We start from the raw sequence: 8725 nt of genomic DNA, 5'->3' as shown, positions 1-8725 counted from the left end.
GGGTATAGTGCTCCTTGGCTGGAGGAATGGGCCACCATTGGCCACTCTGCCTCAGACAGCATAAAGGTTTCACCCAGTTGTGGTAGCCACCTTCCCAATGACCCTGGCCCTACACTTAATATACCAGCCTGCTACACATAAATAAATTTCACAGGTGAGGTTTTCAGTTCCTTCCCACTCAAAGCTTCAGCTGTTAAATTTCAGCATACCAAGCTGTGTCTGAAGATATAAGTGGCCAAGATTAGTGGAAGACAGAGGAACACTGTGTGGTGGATCTGAGTCTGAAGCACTGGAGAAGCTTCATTGCCAGCCCAACTGGTGCTTATGAGACTGGTGCCAAGGCCTGACCTCGGCACAAGGCAGGCAGGATAGCTAATTATTATAAAGTCATGTGGTGGTTGATAACTCATGGGTGAGAGGTGGGGCTGGCATCAACACCTGGCATTCTTGGAGAGGTGCCAGGCCACAGTGCCCTGGCAATGCCCACTGGGGAACCTGCCTCTGGCATCCCCTTTCAAGTTTTGCTTTTTTATTTTGGCCTGGTACAGTAAGCAACACCAGGTGGCTGAACAATTTATCTGCCATTTTAATTCCCCACAATGAACTGACCGAGAGTCTTGGATGTTCTTCAGCTCATCTGATGTCCCAATCTGCCCCTCTGGGGCTGCCCAGATGGTCTGCCTCCCCTTCCTATGACACTATATTTTTGTAATTCTCCAGCTTTTGTATGGATCCTCTTCCACCACACCTCCTTAGGCTTCTAAAAGGTTGACATGCTTTTTCTAACCTTCAGTTAGTGGCAGTAAGAGAGGTAAAAAAATAGATTCCATACTCTGTCCATAACAACCACTGGAACATCTCTGAAGCTGAATTCAGCCCTTAGGAATGCATATGTTCCCCACCATTGCTCCACAAAACATGGAGGACTAGTTATGTCAAACTTCAGATAGGGATAGAATTTAGAGACATGGCCATGCCAGCCTGGAATATCACTATGCAAAGGGAACTTGCAGCACATTTGAGACTAATTATATGAAAGACATTGTAGCATAAGCTTTTGTAGACTTCCATCTGAGGAAGTAGATCAAATCTATGAAAGTTTATGCTACAACGTCTTTCATACAATCATAGAGTCATAGAGTTGGAAGAGACCGCAAGGGCCATCCAGGCCAACCTCCTGCCATGCAGGAACTCTCAATCAAAACATCCCCGACAATGAATTGAAAATGAAAATGACCTCCAAGGAAGGAGACTCCACTACACTCCGAGGGAGTTTGTTCCATTGTTGAATAGCCCTTACTGTCAGGAAATTCTTCCTAATGTCTTTCTCTCAGTTTCAAAGATACTACAAGATCACTTTGCATACCAGACAGGAAGGGAGATAAAGATGTGTTTGTGTTTTGTGAACTGTAAGATGAGTGATGCTGAAGATGAGCTGTTTCAAGAGCTGCATAGAGTTTACGTAAGCACAGCTTGTTGGGCAGGGATGAGAAAAACAGTCTCTGCTGAAGTAGTGCCTCCTTATCTAAAACAGCCCTCTTTTCCTTTGTGTCCAGTCACTCTAAAGCAGTGGTTCCCAACCATAGATATGGTTGGACTTCAAGTCCTTGAAGCTCAGTCAGCACAGCTAAGAGTTCAAAATAAACACTATTAAAAAGTAGTGTTGTGCAAAAACATCTAGGGATCTGAAGGTTGGGCTCCTTTCCTATAGACCAGTCTTCTCCAACTTGGTGTCCCAGGTATATTTGACCTCAACACCATCAGACTGGGGAAGCTGCACTAGTGCAATGTACATAGAGACATACACAATCACTTGCAACAAACTCTTTCTCTCTGCTCTGATGGCTTTATACCATCCAGGGTCAATGACTTTTTCCTTCGTCCCAGGAAGTAAAAACAAAAGCCACACAGGATTCCCTCAAGTGAAGGGCTTCCATACTTGATAGTTCCCTGAAGGAAACAACAGTTATCTGTGGGCTACCCTCTGGCCACTGTCATGACCAAAGGAGGGAGAGGAGGAGGAGGACAATGAGAATAATTGTCTCCCACAAAGCCTCCCTGCTGTGAATTGTGTGGAGATATTCAGTCTAGAAATGGCTATACAAATCCCTGTACAGTTGTTTTGTCCTGCGTAGTCCTGTATTGTCCTTGAGCACAAACACTGAGCAACCTGTCCCCAATGTTAATGTGCAAGCCATGCCAAGAAAGAGAGAGAGAGAAAGAAAGAAAGAAAGAAAACTGAACTGTGATAAACTTCATATAGGAAAATTAAATATTTGAATGTGGGTAGTGAAACCATCTGCCCATTCCTCCCTTCCCCCTACATCCCTTTTTTAGACAGCATCTTATGTCAGACTCAGCCCCTGTCTCACCTCCAACCACGGCACTTCCACTGGCGTCATTCTGCTTCTTGTCCTGATACCACTTCCTCTTCTGTCCATACATGGCTCTTCTGCTCAGACATGACCCTTGCGGCTTCCATTTGGAGAAGTTTCTTTCCTCACAAGCATGGATTATCAAAAGAAGCAGGTGTTTGATCACTGGGAGAGAGGGCATCTGGTTATCCTGGAAAGCCAGCTGGGGAACAGGATTCCATACAGAGCAGCCTCCTTGTGGAGGGACAAAAACTTACCTGGTATAGCTTCCAGGACAGCCTAAATCCCCTAAAGGCACCAGATCCCATTTGATCTTGGAAGCTAAGTAGAATTAGCTCTACATATATAGTTTCTACATATTTAGTTTCGTTCTCTGGAGGTCGTTAGATGTGGGGGCAATGGAGGAGGTTGCTGGACATAGTATTAAAATGATATGGGTAATAAAATATCCTAAAGACACAAGATCCTGTTTGATCTTGAAAATGAAGCAGGATCAGCTTTGGTTAGTACTTGGATGGGAGACTGCCAACAAACTGGCAAAAACATCTCTGAGTGCTCCTTGACTATGGAAACTCTATGAAATTTGTGGAGTCACCATAAGTCTACAGGTGACATGAAGCACATACACAGAGAACTTGTACACAGAAGGAAGCTGGTGGCTCCACCACTGTAAGGAGGGCAAATTCCCTTGGAGTTTACTACTGCTCCTTCTGCAGCTACACCTAACTGAATTGAAGTTCTGTTGGTACTGAAGTTTGGCACTGAGCGGTAGCATTCCTGTTCACCTCCGAGCATCTGCAGGAAGAATGGTGGTTAACTTGAAGAGCGGATTTGCCTTCTCTGCAGTGGTGGATCCACCGGCTGCCCCAGCATCCCCCATTGCAACCATACTCTGCTGGGAAAAGCTGAACCAGACACAGTTCCCCTCCAGGAGCTCAGCAAAGAGTTTCACAAAGCCTGCATGTTGCAGCCAAAATAGTAGGAGCAGAACTGCCCATACACACACAGTTTTCTCCTTCCTCTCATCATCCCCTTTGTCATAAGGAGGTGTGTTGTGCCACCAGCACACATAGCTCTCCCCCCCCTCCAACATTGAATCCTCATGATTTGCATTAGTCATTTGGTGTTTGGCCACCTACACTTGGTAACGCAATTCTCCAAAAGCCAAGTGACGGAGATTTTTTAATATTCATCACGCCGGAACTGCCACAAATAAACTCCACAGAGTAATTTCTGTTTGTGGGCATGGCTTCTTCTAGACATTTCACCTCTTCCCTTCTTGCATCTTACGGGGGATGGATGACACACTCTGTGATGAATGTAATGAGAAAATGAGGAGGAAAACAGATTGGAGAAGGCAAAAGGAATCTCCTTCTCTTTGTTACCTCACCTTGTTTGCAAGAAGAAAAAAAACCAAGCCAAGCAGCAAGGCCTCAGAAGCGTGTGCTGGAAACAAGAGGAAAAAAATAGCAGTTAATCTGTGTTGTGATTCAAGGCTCTGATCTAAGAAAATCAGCCACCCACATTACCCATACATTCCCATATTGGGTTGTAGTAGCTTCCTGAAGGAAGATGAAAATGCAGTGGGGCCTTGGTATCCGCTAGGTTTTGGTTCCCGGACCCTCCATGGATACCATAATCCATGGTTGCTCAAGTCCCATTATATACGATGGGGTAATAAAATGGTGTCCTTTATATAAAATGAAAAAAATAAGGTTTGCTTTTTGCTTCTTCTTTTTTTAAAATTCAAGCTATGGGTGGTTGAATCCATGGATGCAAAATCTATGAGTACAGAGAGCCGGCTGTACCATGGACTTCATTTTCTCTAAGACAATTCCCCATTCCCCAAGATGGCTGTTTTAAATACAAGGAAAGCCAGAATGCAACGATCAGAAGCCATCAACAATCAGAATGCATTTAGGACAAGTATGGAAATGTGTGCAGCCCTTCAGATGTTGTTGGACCACAGGTTCCAACAGTTATAACCAGCATAGTCAGTGTTAAGGGATGCTGGGAGGTCCTGTCTAACAACCTCTGGAGTGCTGGATGATTCCCATCCCTAAAATAGAAAATGGAAATATAAGGGAGAGTTCCACATCCTAGGGCTAACTTTGCAGGAGGGAGGAAAAGGACAATAAAATGTTTTCCAAAGAAAAGGCATGGGAAATGGCTGTGGAAGAAGAAGATCAGGCTGAGCCCCATTTGAAATGATCTGGTAAAGCTAGGGTTGCCATATCCCGCCCCCCGGCGGGACAGTCCCGGTTTGGGCGGTGCCGTCCCGGTCCCGGTCCGGTTTGGCGCCCAAACCGGGACGGCCCCGCCCACCGCGGCCACCTCAGCCGCGGCGGCAGCTCCAAGGCCTTGCTGAGGCTTGGGAGGGCTCTCCGCGGTTGGAGCTCCAGCCGCGGAGACGCTCCCTCCTGGGCCCCAGCAAGGCCAGGGAGGAGGAGGAGGAGGCCGCTTCCCACCGCGGCGATGGCCGCGATGAGGGGCGGCCCTCGTCCTCCTTCCCGGCCTGGGAGCCGGCCGAGGCTTCCTCCCAGGCCAGGAAGGAGGAGGGGACAAGGTTTAAAAATGTAGGACCTTTTTTTTTTAATTTCCTGTCTAGGAAATTAAAAAAAAAAGGTCCTACATTTTTAAACCTTGTCCTACATTTGTCCCGGTTTTCAGTTCGCCAACTATGGCAACCCTAGGTAAAGCTGGACCACCAGGGTTTCTATGGAGTTGAGCTTTCTCAGAAATTATCAAGCAGAAGGATACTAAATGATCAGCCGTCAAGATATATTAAGACAGAATTCACAGACAGAGTGTGTTAGCCTGAAATACCAGTATGCAAAAGGATCTTGTAGCACCTTTGAGATTGTGCAAAAGAAGTTGAAGCATAAGCTTTTGTAGACTAGTCTGCTTCCTCAGATGCAGATAGAAGTAGAGCAAGTCTACAAAAGCTTATGCTACAACTTCTTTCACTGAGTGCCAAAGGTCCCTACAAGATCCTTCGCACACAAATCTTAAGACAGAGGTTGATTCACGGTGAATGAAGGCTTTCTGCATTCTATCCTATATAAGCCCTTACTTGGGAGTAAGCTGTACTGAACACATAGAGGAGACTTCTTTGTACACACTATTCTTGTTATAGTCTTCACACTTAAGAATGTCTGAATAATATTAGATGAGAAAAATAATTTACCTGCCCCTTGGAAGCAGGCAAAATGAATAGCCTGCCAACCAAATGTTGAGCCAAACATTCTACCCACAATTTTACTGATTTCCTAACAGGAATATTTTTTAACATTTTGTTGTTTAATTTCTTTTTATGAGTTTGATTAATGTTTTTAGGACTCGGGGAGGGTTGGGATATGGGGTTATTTCTTTTAATTGTAATTTTAATTCTAATATGTTTTATTGTATTTTGTTATTACTATGTTGTAATCTGCCTTGATTCCCCCGGGAAAAGGCGGAATATAAATAAATTATTATTATTATTAAAAACAATTCAAGGGTCCAACTGGGAGGAGGCTTAGGTTGCATCCACACTGCAGAAATAATCCAGTTTGATACTACTTCAGCTGCCATGGCTCAATGCTATGGAATGCTGGGAATTGTAGTTTAGTGAGACATTTAGCCATCTCAGCCAGAGAGCTCTGCTGCCACAACAAACTGCAGTTCTCAGAATTCCACAGCTCTGAGCCATGGCAGTTAAAATGGTGTCAAACTGATTATTTCTGCAGTGTGTATACAGCTTTAGGCTCAATATGTTTTATGCAGAAACCAGGCAGTGATGTCCCCTCACCACTCCAAACTCTGGGGCAAGAAGGCATTTTCTGCTTGGCAGAATCCAGGGCTGTTCTCCTACAACCTGTTCTATACTGTACAGGGACTGAGCAATCTAAGTAATGGTAAGTCTGAAAACATGAAACTCATGTTACTGCTTTGTTTGCCACAAGAAAAGGTCAAAGAAGAGACTTCCTCAAACTCTAAGGGTTTCTGTATAAAACCCACTGTAAAAGATGAAAAGAAAAGAGGAGCAAAGCAGATGATGAAAAGATTGCACCATTTTAAAGATCATTCTGAGCAAACAGGCATCCCAAGTCCCTCCCTGGGGAGGCAACACTTGTAATGGTTCAACTGGTGAAGCATCAGCAGGCAGTTCAAGAAATATGCCCCAGGATCCTCTGCTCCTGTGCAACGCCAGGTCCATTAACAACAAATCCCATATTATATACGATCTGCTCGAGGATAACAACTGTGACCTGGCTTGCATTACTGAGACCTGGCTTGGGCCTGAGGGAGAAGCTGTATGGGCTCAGGCCCTGCCTGCCGGGTACTCAGTGAAGGACCAGACCAGGTTAGGTGAGCGGGGGTGTGTATTGTCTTGGTGCATAGGAACACCTTGTCTCTAACCAGGAACCATGTTCGACAAACTTCCTATATCGAATGTATTTACTTGATCCTGAAGGCCAGAGACAGTCTAGGGATTCTGTTGGTCTATCGGCCACCCCGTGCGCTAACAGACTCCCTTAACGAGCTGACACAGCTGGTTGCGGAGCTGATGCTGGAGTCCCCCAGGCTTTTGGTCCTGGGAGACTTCAACATCCCCTTCGCGGCCAACTATGTTCCATCCGGTGCGGCTCGGGAATTCATGGATACCATGACAGCCATGGGCCTGTCACAGCTGGTCTCGGGGCCTACGCATTTTGCAGGTAATACACTTGATATGGTTTTTTGTACAGACATGGAAATTCCGTAGGCGGCAATAACTAATATTTCCCCCATTATGGACGGATCATTTCCTGGTGGAGGCAAAAATCAAGGCTTCTACCCAGATCCCCCCCGGTGGTGGCGGACCTATTAGGATGGTCCACCCTCGAAGGCTGATGGAACCCAATAGGTTCCAAGAAGCCCTAGAGGGGCACATGGTTGGAACCGACGGCGATTCTGTTGATGCCCTGGTTAACATCTGGGATACTAATCTCTCTAGGGCTATACACAGTATCGCTCCCAAGCGCCCTCTCAGGCCTGCTTCCAAAAGAAAGCCCTGGTATACGGAAGATCTCCGGGCAAGGAAGCGGGTCCTGCGACGGCTAGAGCACGTCTGGCGGAAACACCAGCGCTTACCCGACCAGACTCTCCTAGACCATCTTTTGAAGGACTACGGAGAGGCGATACATGCAGCTAAGAACTCGTTCTACGGTGCACGTGTCGCGTCCGCGGAGTCGCGTCCGGCAGAGCTGTTCAGGGTAGTGAGGGAGCTAACTCACCTCCATCCTGCTCTGAACCCTATTCTTGAACCATCAAAGGCCTGCTGTGACCAATTTAACAACTTCTTCGTGGATAAAATCTCTCGGATAAGCGAAGGTCTAGATGCCAGTATTAAAGTAGAAACCAGAGTAGAGGTATCCAGAGCTTCCGTGGACTTGGTTATACTGGATCACTTTGAGTCTGTGAGTACCAAGGATGTGGACAAGATCCTTAGACGTGTTAGGAAGACGACCTGCTCTCTCGATCCCTGTCCCTCATGGCTAGCGGCTCAGGGGGGACCGGTAGTAACTTCAGTGTTACACCAGATTATTAATACATCTCTGAGGGACGGGCAATTTCCATCTAATTTAAAATTGGCCACTATAAAACCTTTGTTAAAAAAGCCCTCCCTCAACCCCCTGATGCATAATAATTACCGGCCAGTTTCGTTGTTGCCATTTTTGGGGAAGGTGATCGAGAGGGCGGTTGCAATCCAGCTTCAATCGATCTTGGACAAAACGAATTATCTAGACCCATTTCAAACTGGCTTTCGGGCGGGCTACGGGGTTGAGATGGCCATGGTCGCCTTGGTCGATGATCTCCGTCTGGGCACGGACAGGGGTAGCGTGTCCCTGTTAGTGCTCTTAGACATCTCAGCGGCTTTCGATACCATAGACCATGGTATCCTTCTGGAGCGCCTGGCAGAGTTGGGAATCGGGGGCACTGCGCTCCAGTGGTTCTGATCCTACCTCTCTGGGAGGTTCCAGATGGTGCAGCTGGGGGACGTGTGCTCCGATAAGAGGGCCCTTACATCTGGTGTCCCTCAAGGAGCCATTCTGTCTCCCATGCTATTTAACATTTACATGAAACCACTGGGAGAGATCATCTGGAGACATGGGGCGCGGGGTTATCAGTATGCTGATGACACCCAAATAGTCTTCTCTATGTCTCCGACAGTGACCGGGGATGGCATCTCTCCTCTCGTGGCCTGTCTGGAGTTGGTAATGGGCTGGATGAGGGAAAACAGACTCAGCTTGAATCCAGAGAAGACGGAAGTACTCGTGATAGGTTTTCCCAGTCCAGGGATGGCGGTGGTTCCACCTGTCCTGAAC

Source organism: Sceloporus undulatus, chromosome 2 (genome assembly GCF_019175285.1).
Source record: "Sceloporus undulatus isolate JIND9_A2432 ecotype Alabama chromosome 2, SceUnd_v1.1, whole genome shotgun sequence".
NCBI classification, from domain to species: Eukaryota; Metazoa; Chordata; class Lepidosauria; order Squamata; family Phrynosomatidae; genus Sceloporus; species Sceloporus undulatus.
This window is presented reverse-complemented; position numbering follows the sequence as displayed.